This window comes from Symsagittifera roscoffensis, chromosome 5 (genome assembly GCF_963678635.1).
Source record: "Symsagittifera roscoffensis chromosome 5, txSymRosc1.1, whole genome shotgun sequence".
Lineage (NCBI taxonomy): Eukaryota > Metazoa > Xenacoelomorpha > Acoela > Convolutidae > Symsagittifera > Symsagittifera roscoffensis.
This window is the reverse complement of record NC_087066.1, coordinates 2,521,504-2,532,632: the sequence shown is the minus strand read 5'-3', so window position 1 is coordinate 2,532,632 and position 11,129 is coordinate 2,521,504.

Sequence of the window (11,129 nt, the reverse complement as noted above, 5' to 3'; positions counted from 1 at the left end):
AATTTTCAAATTTTAGAAAAAAATTTTTTCATTTTATTTTAATTCATTAAATTTTTTATGTTATTACTGCTGCTCCATAAACCTTAAAAGGCAGTCAGAACATTCAGGGCTTCGCTCTGATAAGAGCAGTCTTGTTGTTCTGACTTTCGATACGCAAGTAACGGAATATTTGTGCTCGGGGTGGGGTTTTTTTCTTCAGACAAATTTCGACTTTTTAACTAGCCATTTTTGACGGAATTTTTTTATATCATTCAAAAGGTACTGTTGTCTTGAGCTTAAGTTTGAAAAGATATTTCACCTGTGATCTTTTTTCGTGAAGTTATGAGGGTTTAAATATTGTCATTTTGACCAATTTGGGACAATTAACGAGCGATATAATTCGCGCTATTAACGCGTAAGCGGAGATTTAATCCGTGCTATAAATCGTTCGAAATTGCTTGAACGAAGCTTATTTGCCAAAATTGGTTTGTTACAAGGAACGAAAACTCTTTTTTTGTACTTTATATGGCGTGGGGATGATTTTCATTAAAAATTTCAATTTTTGGGAAAAAAAATTATCATTTTATTTTAATTCATTTATTTTTTAATTGTTATTACTGCTGCTCCATAAACCCTCAAAGGCAGTTGGAACATTCAGCGCTTCTTCCTGATACGAGCAGTCTTGTTAATTGTTAATAATTTATAATCCATTTTTCTTTTATCTATTTTTCGATACAATTAACAACGGTTATTATCAATTGTTATCGATTGTTTTTATTCCAGTTTCTAATTTATTGGTTATGCAAAAACATCTATTTTAAATGCCTGTAATTGGTTACAATCACTTTTGTTTGACTTTTTGTCCTTGTCCTTACATCTGAATTGCTTGTAATTTATGTTTTTCATAGACCCATGGCAAAGCACTTTTCAACTCAATTCAACTTCATAACGCTAGTTTCCAGTTTTATCGATTAGAGTTGTTCCATGATGCGCATCAGTACGTTGTCTTAGTTTAACACGGAATTTATTTGAAAATTTTTTTCAACTACAGCAACAACCTTTCAAATAATATGAAGGATTCTCTATGAAATTTTTGTTTCTGGTAAAACTTTCTGTTCAGGTGTGTGACAAAACATCTCACTAATAGAGGTTTTGCTATTCACAGAAAGATGATAACTCATAGGACATAATTAAATTATACGTTTTGTAAAATAGGAGATTGTAATCCATTATACTCGATTTAAATTTAATACTCGTTTTTTTTGTATGAACTATAATAATTTAAACTGGATTAAAAGATATTATTATCTCTTGCAAAATATAACTTTTATAATCGATTACAAAGCCTTTAAACACCTAATTTTGATACTTATAATCAAGTATTACTGTCAAAAGTTTATTTAATAATCAGTAATAATTGATTTCTTACGCCTAAACTTGGATGCGGTTGGTGCCATATTTTAAACACTGGTGCAAACTCTGAAAAAATAGTACATTATCTTTCCTAGACCAATCGAACAAAACGAATTAGTAAGTAAATGACACATTTTTGCCCGAAATTTTTATATCATTCAAAAGGTACTGTTGTCCTGAGCTTAAGTTTGAAAAGATATTTCACCTGTGATCTTTTTTCGTAAAGTTATGAGGGTTTAAATATTGCCATTTTGACCAATTTGGGACGATTAACGAGCGATATAATTCGCGCTATTAACGCGTAAGCGGAGATTTAATCCGTCCTATAAATCGTTCGAAATTGCTTGAACGAAGCTTATTTGCCAAAATTGATTTGTTACAAGGAACGAAAACTCTTTTTTTGTACTTTATATGGCGTGGGGATGATTTTCATTAAAAATTTCAATTTTTGGAAAAAAAAATTATCATTTTATTTTAATTCATTTATTTTTTAAATGTTATTACTGCTGCTCCATAAACCCTCAAAGGCAGTTGGAACATTCAGGGCTTCTTCCTGATACGAGCAGTCTTGTTAATTGTTAATAATTTATAATCCATTTTTCTTTTATCCTTTTTTCGATACAATTAACAACGGTTATTATCAATTGTTATCGATTGTTTTTATTCCAGTTTCTAATTTATTGGTTATGCAAAAACATCTATTTTAAATGCCTGTAATTGGTTACAATCACTTTTGTTTGACTTTTTGTCCTTGTCCTTACATCTGAATTGCTTGTAATTTATGTTTTTCATAGACCCATGGCAAAGCACTTTTCAACTCAATTCAACTTCATAACGCTAGTTTCCAGTTTTATCGATTAGAGTTGTTCCATGAAGCGCATCAGTACGTTGTCTTAGTTTAACACGGAATTTATTTGAAAATTTTTTTCAGCTACAGCAACAACCTTTCAAATAATATGAAGGATTCTCTATGAAATTTTTGTTTAGTGGTAAAACTTTCTGTTCAGGTGTGTGACAAAACATCTCACTAATAGAGGTTTTGCTATTCACAGAAAGATGATAACTCATAGGACATAATTAAATTATACGTTTTGTAAAATAGGAGATTGTAATCCATTATACTCGATTTAAATTTAATACTCGTTTTTTTGTATGAACTATAATAATTTATACTGGATTAAAAGATATTATTATCTCTTGCAAAATATAACTTTTATAATCGATTATAAAGCCTTTAAACACCTAATTTTGATACTTATAATCAAGTATTACTGTCAAAAATTTATTTAATAATCAGTAATAATCGATTTCTTACGCCTAAACTTGGATGCGGTTGGTGCCATATTTTAAACACTGGTGCAAACTCTGAAAAAATAGTACATTATCTTTCCTAGACCAATCGAACAAAACGAATTAGTAAGTAAACGACACATTTTTGCCCGAAATTTTTATTAGATGCGTGTGTGCTTTGTGAGTTAAGACCGATGGGTATAACTCATAGAGTAATTTCGGATAGGGTACACCGTCTGCTCGTCACGCTATCTTATTTTCGGCCGGATAGATTCGTGCAACTTCTTAGTCTAATACCGATCCTAGTCTTACTCTTATACTATCTAGTCTCAGGTTGTTTAACTAGTCTCTGCTAGGCTCAATAGATCTAGGGTATACTGGTTTATTGCGGCTGCTGAAGTGCTCGGGAGAGTCCAACTAATTTCTAAGTTAAATTCAAATCTCTCTGGTGCTGAAATTACAAGTAACTTCAGCACTTACAAATAAGTGGGTTGTTAGTTAGATGGATCGTGATTGGTTAATATTAAATACTTTACATTGGTAAAACATTTAATTTATCCAATCATAAAATATAGTTTAGATCAGGTTCCACCCATCCGGGTTTTACAGAGTTTTTTAGAACAGTTCTTCTGTAATTCAAGGATGGATGATAGACGTTGGTATTTGGTGAACATCATAATTTTCTTCCGCTTCTTCTTTGTTAAGGAAGTTTCAGGAAGCTGGAGTTAGGGACATAAGACGTTGTGTTCTTCTTGTGACAACGACTGAGTCTCTGCAACAAAATCAATTCTGATTTCAGAATGGTTGGCTATGTCAGGTTTTTCTGTTCTTCGGGGAGAACTTCCTTTGTGTCTGATCTAGCTTGGGAATGGCGTGGAGATTGTGCGTGGAGGGGATGCCTGGTTACTCGGATCTGTACGTACACTTGGGTCATCGAGGTGGTCATTGGTCTGGTTCAATGAAGTCCTTTTCTGCGAGGTCAAGTCGTACTCTAAATCCTTTGAGTTGTGATTGTGAGCGGCATATTGATTGTAGTTGGTCATTCTCTCTCGAGTGTGGTGGGGTCGTTTTGTCTTTTGATGTTCGTCCTTGGTGTTGTATTCTGATCTATGTATTGCATCATGTGATTTTACATTTTATAAAACTTTTATTAGTTTAATATTTTTTAATTATGATTTTAGTTAGTTGTTTTCACAAAAGCTTTTTGTTTTAGTTCTGTTATTTTGAAGAGTTACTCACACTTGAGTAGCTCTTATTAAAAATAGAGGTGTGGTCTCAAAGCGTGGATGTAGCACGGTGGGTTAGGCCGGCTATAGAGCATGCTCAGGACGTCCTTCCTGGTGGGTTAGGCCAGGAGTGGGAGTATGATTTCATGCGGTTTTTGTGAGGGGTCCTGTTATGTGACAACGTTTTATGTTGGGTTTGTTGTGGTTTTTCTTATGTCTTGTTGGTTATGTCCTTTTTCCAAAAATCAAATTGTTTGTGGTATGGGTTTGTCTTTCGACTTTTTTGTGTTTTATTATTTCTTTCTTAGACTTTATAATAGTCTTCAAAAGAATAAATTATCCAGTTTTAAACTGGGTTAATCCGGTTTGGGTACCGTTGGTTTCCTTTTCTTAGTCATGCTGTTATTCTATGATTTGTGGTATTTAGTAAGCTGCGTTGGTTAGTTTTGTTTAGTATATGATTCCTTTCCAACCGGGTTAAAGGAAAGTTTGAAACATGTTATTATATGTTAGAGTTGTTGAGTGTGGAAACTTGAAACTGAAATTCATTATTTTAAACAATTCTTCGTGGGCGAGCTGTGCGAGTGTGGATAGAATTTCTGTGCGAATGAATGAAAATATCAAAAGGTTAGTACTGCAATTGCATTTTATTAATTTACTGCATAGAATTTGGAAATTTACTGCTAGTTATGGGGGAATTTTAAAATACAAATTTTCATTATAATTAGATTTACTGCTTGTGGGGAAAATTTTAGAAATGAATTTACTGCATTGGTATTAAATTTATAAATTTATAAGTGTAAGAGATTAATAGAATTTTTGAAATCTGTTCGATGAAATTTGCGATTTTTATTTGTCTTTTGTGGTTTTTGTAGGTGATCGTCGGATGAAGGCTAAAAATCTAAAGAAAACATGGATAGAGAATGGTGAGTTTTTAATATTTCAATTAGTTAGTTATATTCATTTAATTCATACTTACCTGTTAGTCGTCGGGGAAAAAACCGTGGGGGAAGATGTCGTGAATTAGGTGTGTTTTGGATTAGATTATATAATTTGTGATTGAATTTAGTGTTGTGGATGAATTCTAAAATTGGGATTTCTATAGGTTGTAGGAACTCGTGCGGGATAAGGAAGGGTCGGGATTCTTCGGCGTTGAAGGTCTTGGTGATGGGACAGAAGATGTACATTTGGGTTATGGGGTCATAATTACGAAGAATACCATGAAGGTTAGTATCTTTAATGCAATATGTGAAATTTAGGAAAAATGGTGAAGTGTATTTGGAATTTATGAATTGAAAGCGATGGTGTGGTTGTCTAGAGGGTGTGTGTAGGTCAAAGTGATTTTGGATGAAGCGATAATAACTATATGTGTGGGTTTGTTTAGTGCGCAACATAATATCGTGTGAGCAGTGTAAATCTCTTTCGTGTGGTGCAAGGAAATGAAAGGTTAGTGAAAATATTTGGAAGCGTTCTTTAAAACTTTCGTATGCTTGTGTGTCTGTTAGTGCTTCTGAAATAATGTGGTCAAACTTGCGATCGAAGATATTTAGTGTAAATACATATGGTGTTTTAATGAAAAATTTCTCGGTGATTTGTGGATTAGCGAAGCGATCGTCGTCTAAGAATTGATCTTGGTTAGCTCTGATGATGTTGTGATCATAGTATTCGAGTGTATATTCGTTAGCTCTAGGTGCAGTGTGTGTTTTTAGTGATTTTTTATATCCAACGTAAGTAAATTGTCTAGCGGTTAGTGGTGTAGTGAGTCGATATAGCATGTCCGTATTTCGCTCTATATCGATGTGAGTGTTAGATAAAGGTAAGCAAAGAGGGTTAGTAAAATGATAATATGAGGTCCAAGAGAGAGTGGGCATTAAAACGTATTCGTCTACAAAGTTGCGTGTTTCGTTAGTGTCGTGGGGGGTGTTTAAGGTGTATTGTGGGAATGAGGGTAAGGTGATGGCTAAAAATTCTTTTGTGTTAGTATGCTTGGGGTGGTTGATGTATTCACGGGCTGTTCCTGGTTTTGCTGGGAAAGGATGGTTGGGGAACTTTCTTTTAAAAGTGCGGTAAGCTCTATTAGTGTTGAGTGAGGATTCAGTTGATGTGGATGATGGTGCTAATGATTCAGTATAATTTGAAGAGGGTGTAGGGGTAGGGGGGTTGGATGAATTTATAGTGGAGGAGATTTGGTTTATGGTTGGGGTATTAAGGTGGTAGGGTTGTTGTTGAAGGGTAATAAAATTGTCTAGCTCTGGGGAGATTCGGGGGGTGTCTGGAGAATGAGATGATTGGTCAGAATGGTATGAGGAGTAGGTTGGGGTAACTTGAGAAGCATAAGAGGGTGTGGGAGTGATGGGGTCAGGGTTATTGGATAATATGGGTTGAAAAGGGGGTTGAGAAAAATTAGAAGAGTTATGAAAATTATTGGATGGGGATGGTTCTGAGTCGGCAAATTCATCGGGGGTTTCAATATTCGGGTTATTGAGTTGTGAGATGGAATATAAAACTGAGGTGTGTGAATTAGTGTCGGAATTCATGCCTGATGTTACATTACTAGATGGAAAGTCGGGTGGCGGAAAAGCAAAAAGTGGTATTATTGGGATTGGGGAGGTGAGATTGGTTGGGTGGGAATTTGATCGGTGTAGTGATCCAAGTTGGCGGCTCATCGTGGGCTAAAAAAATGATTATTTTGAGACTGAAAAGCGGTGGTATGGGGTTGTTCAATAATTTGTTCATAAGTATTATCATCTTGTGACTGGTGTGTCATTATATGTTGGATGGGACTTTGTGATGTGGTGAGTCGAAAATTTGGATTATGTGTGATGGCTAAATTTCGAAAATTTCGTGGGACTAGGGATAGTGGATGGTTATTTGGTAGGGCTGGTAATTGTGGTGCCGTTGGCGTTATGTCTACATTGTTATGTTCTTCGTCGTATGTATTTTGTCGTGTTGCTATTTTTGTGTTATATTCTTTTATTTGTGCGTCTAAAAGAATTTTGTTTATAGATGTAGAAAAGATTCCAAAAAATCCTGCAAAGAGTATGCGTGCTACGCTTGCTTGTCTGTTTACTTGTGTGTGTATAGCACATGTGTTGTAGATTCCTTTTAAAAGTGAGAAAAGAAATCCAATAAAGTTAAACATTGCGTATAAAATAGTCAATTTTTCTAAGATGTAGTAGGGCCATCCTAGAAAATCGAGGATCTCATTTTTGAGTGTAACAAAGCTAAAAATGTTAATTGGTGATATATCTTGGGGACGGTATTTTTCACCGTTTAGATATATATAATCTTTAATGTCTTTAAAATATCCGCTATAGTCTTGCGTGTAGATATCGGCAAATCCTGCGGTTTCTGCAAGTTTGCGTAAATTTTGGTCTATTGATTGTCTTTGTATAGTGTCCATTTGTGTTAATAATTCTTGGAATTGTTGTGTTCTAATGTGATGTTGAATATCTGATTTTGAATAGATTCCTATTGATTGTAGGTCTATATTTGGGTTTCGAGCAATAGCGCGAATGCTTTCTGGTGAAAATTTTTTGAGTGATTGCATTAATGTGGGATATGGAGTGAGAAGATAATATTTATTTTCATCAGGGTTTAGTTGTACTACATTGTGGCTGTTTTCTGATCCACATGGGACTGCGGTATCCCAGAAATAGGTTCTTCGTGAAAGTGTATCCACGAAATGTACTTTATTCTTATAAAAGATAGGGATTCTTTTATAACATCGTTTATCTTCAAAAACGTATAGTGGTGATACTTTTTTAGTACAAGTATAAAACCATAAGATGTTTCCTTCATAGTCTAAAAAATTTGATCTATTTCCAGATAATAAGTATCCTGCATAGGGTATTTTTAATACTGCTAGTGCAAGTGATTGTAATATTTGTGTTCGTTCTAATTCGCATAGGTGGTGTAGTGTTTCTAATTCGGAGAGTGACATTTCTTGAAAAATTCGGCTAATTGTATAATCTAGTTTCATATCTAAATGAATATCATAGTGGATATTACCGAAATATGTAGTATTCATTAGTGATAATTCTTGTAAGCGTGTGCTTCTGGTGTCATGGGGTTTTAGATGTCCACCAGGTTGTCCGTTGCTTTTTTCAAAATTAACTGGTATATAGGATGTTCCTTCGTTTAGAGGATGACCTGTGGCATATGGGTCGATTTTTACTTTTCCAGTGGTCATGTCGAATCCTTTTTCGTATTCAACTAATATTTCAGAGTATTGTGTTCTGTGAAGTGGATTCCTGTATTTACATGCAAGTTCTGTTTCTTGATATATTTGAAAACGTGTCAATTTATTTTCTATATTGTCTATGTTTCGAAAATTAGAACTTAGTTTTCGTGATGGATGGACTTGTTCATATGGAATTGATTGTATAAAATATTTTTCGTGAAATTTTATCATTCGAGCGTGTATTTTTGCTATTTGAAATGTTGTGCATGTATCTTCGGGGAACCAAACAATTGTTGCTTGTGTTCTCGTTGTAGGGTCGCAATAACCTTGATCATTTTTACAAGGTAATCGGATTCCTTGATAGATCATTGTATTATCTGATAAATCTCGTGTGAGTTGTATTTTTTCGAGTTGTATTTTCCAATCGAAAAACATTATTTCTTGGTATCCTTTATTTTTTGTGTCTGCTTTGCAGTTTGATGGGTCATTTATACCAATGTGTGGTATCCAATGTTTATCGTGTAGGTCATAGGTTAATCGTCCGTGTGCGCCGTTATACGGGTATTTTTCGTCTAGTTTTATATGTCCTTGGTGTCTTTCAAGTTGTGATTGATGTACAGAGTCTGGAAAAACTTGAAAATTAACTAACTTTCTTTGGGAGTTTTTATTTTGTGTGATGTTTAGTCTAAGTAATTCATTTTTACAATCGTCGGGATTGAGATGTAAAAGACGTTCTATATTACTCTGATAGAATGATTCATGGTCAAGTCGGTTTTTGTTTCCGTTCGAGACTTGTGAACAATGTACTTTCTTTTCGGAAAATGTTGCTGTGAATTTATAACCTGTAACTGTTGTTGCTCGGGCTTTTGAATAGAGTGTTGCTATTACATCTGTGGTTTCTATAGCTTGTGGTTCTGTTTCACATTGTGATACTTGATTTATTGCATATTTATGTAGTGTTTTTTGTTCATTTTCTTCACAATCGTAATGTGTTACCAATAAATCTTGTGGTCCTGTACGAGGAGAAGGGTTTATGTTTTGATTTGAGATTACTAGAAAAAGGAGTTGGAGAAAAATTAATAATTTTAGAATATACATGTGTATGATAATCCTGAGTATGGATTATAAAATGTAATGTAGCCAATTGTGTTTTTGGTATATCTGTCGTATTTGTATATTACTTCAGTAGTTATAAACGGTGGTGGTAGTGATTGAGCTGTTATGTTAGGTGGATTTAATGGGTAGGGATGTTGGGTAATATTATTTAACTTAACTGTTATTTCAAACTTTAATTGTAAACTGTTTTGTTGGAGTATTTGAATATTGTGATCACGGATATCGTTGTGAATATCTTGGCGATATTGTAATCTATTAAGTGCCCAGTTATGAAGGCGGTTACTTTCTTGATGTTGTCCAAATAGTGGTGGAGGTGCTGTAAATGTATTCCAATCTAGTCTTAAAGGAATATTTATTGATGATTGTTCTCGATATCTGGCGTCGAGATTATTTGGAAAATTTAAGTTAAAGGGTGGTGGTGAAAATTGGCTTATTGATGGTGTTGATGGTAGTGATAATGTTTCTGGTAGTGATGAGGATGTTGTTGTATCCGTAGAAATATCTATGGGGTCATTGACTAAATTTGGTTCACCTTGTGTAAATGAATGTGTTGTCCAATATGGTAGTCGTGATGCCTGGTTTGGGGGGTTAAAGGGATTTTCACGTATTTGTTCAGATGTTGGTGTTGAACCTAAGTAATCTGATGGTAGGCTTGAGGTGCTACGTTGTGAAAGAAGCGTAGGGGTTTCTGGTAATATACCAATGGGGTTTTCTGGAGTGTTTTGTGATGGGGATTGAGGTATATCAAAATGAACTCGGGGAGTTTGAAGATTTCTGTTTCGTCGAGGATGTATAATTTGTCTATTTATTTCGACTGTATTTTGGTTTTGACTAGGATTTCTTATTCTATTTAGTTCTTGTGGTAGTGTTGGGTATAGTTTATATGTTGGTTCGCTTAAAGGTGCTTGTCGTTGAACTGGTTCTAGTGGTTCTGATAAACGAGCATGTCGTTCTTCAAAAGTGTATGGATTGTCTTGAAAAGAAATTCGTGTAGATGTTTGAGGATTTTGAGTATGTGAAGGTGGTGTTTGGTTATCTTGGGATGATGTCGGTGAAGACTGGTTCTGTGACTGTTGGGTAGCAATTTTTGATGGATTTTTGAATTGTTACTTTAGTGGGAAGGTTTATGTTTATTATAATATTCTTCCAAAAAAAGAATTAGAAGGATTGTTGCTAGGGCAAATGTGAGGATTGCTTTCTTTATACATTTACATATTGTCAAAATGAGGGATGATAAGAATGCTATGAAAATTACAAACAATAAAAAAATATCGGTTCTACTGAAAATTGTTCGTATCATTTAGACAAGTTATATGAATCGTACCTGTGGATGTAATCAAGGGTTTTGGAAAGTTGGAGGAATAGTTCGAGTATAGTGTAGAAAATTAAAAAAATGTTACAAAAAATGATTAGGATTATTAGAAAAGATTCAAGTATATCAAAAAGAAATATTATAAAGGTTTCAAGTATTGTAAAAAAATGTTTAAGATTTATGATTATTTGAGTAACTGATTGAGAGAATAGCATTTAAGAAATGATCTCTTGGTCGAATATTTTTTGCTGTTTGAGGCGATTTTCTAGTGTGGTCGGATTATTTATTAGTTTTTTGACAAGTGGGTTGAGTTTTGTAAAAAATTGTTGGGGGCAATTTTCATGGTGACTGGGAGGTCGTCTTTTTCTTTATTTTTGTTTGTCAAATGATCCGGGGTATGGTGAGATTTTTATACTTTAGGCTAATTAAAATGTTCATTTTGTTACTTTAGGCTAAGTTAACAAATTTGCTTTGGGGGTATTCGTGGTCTGAGTTGGGGAAATATTGTTGATCTTTGGGTTATTAGATAAGGGAGGGGTACGGTATTATGGTGATATTTATTTTAGTTGTCAATTCGGAGTGGTTTGCTTATTTTTGACCTGGAGGTCGT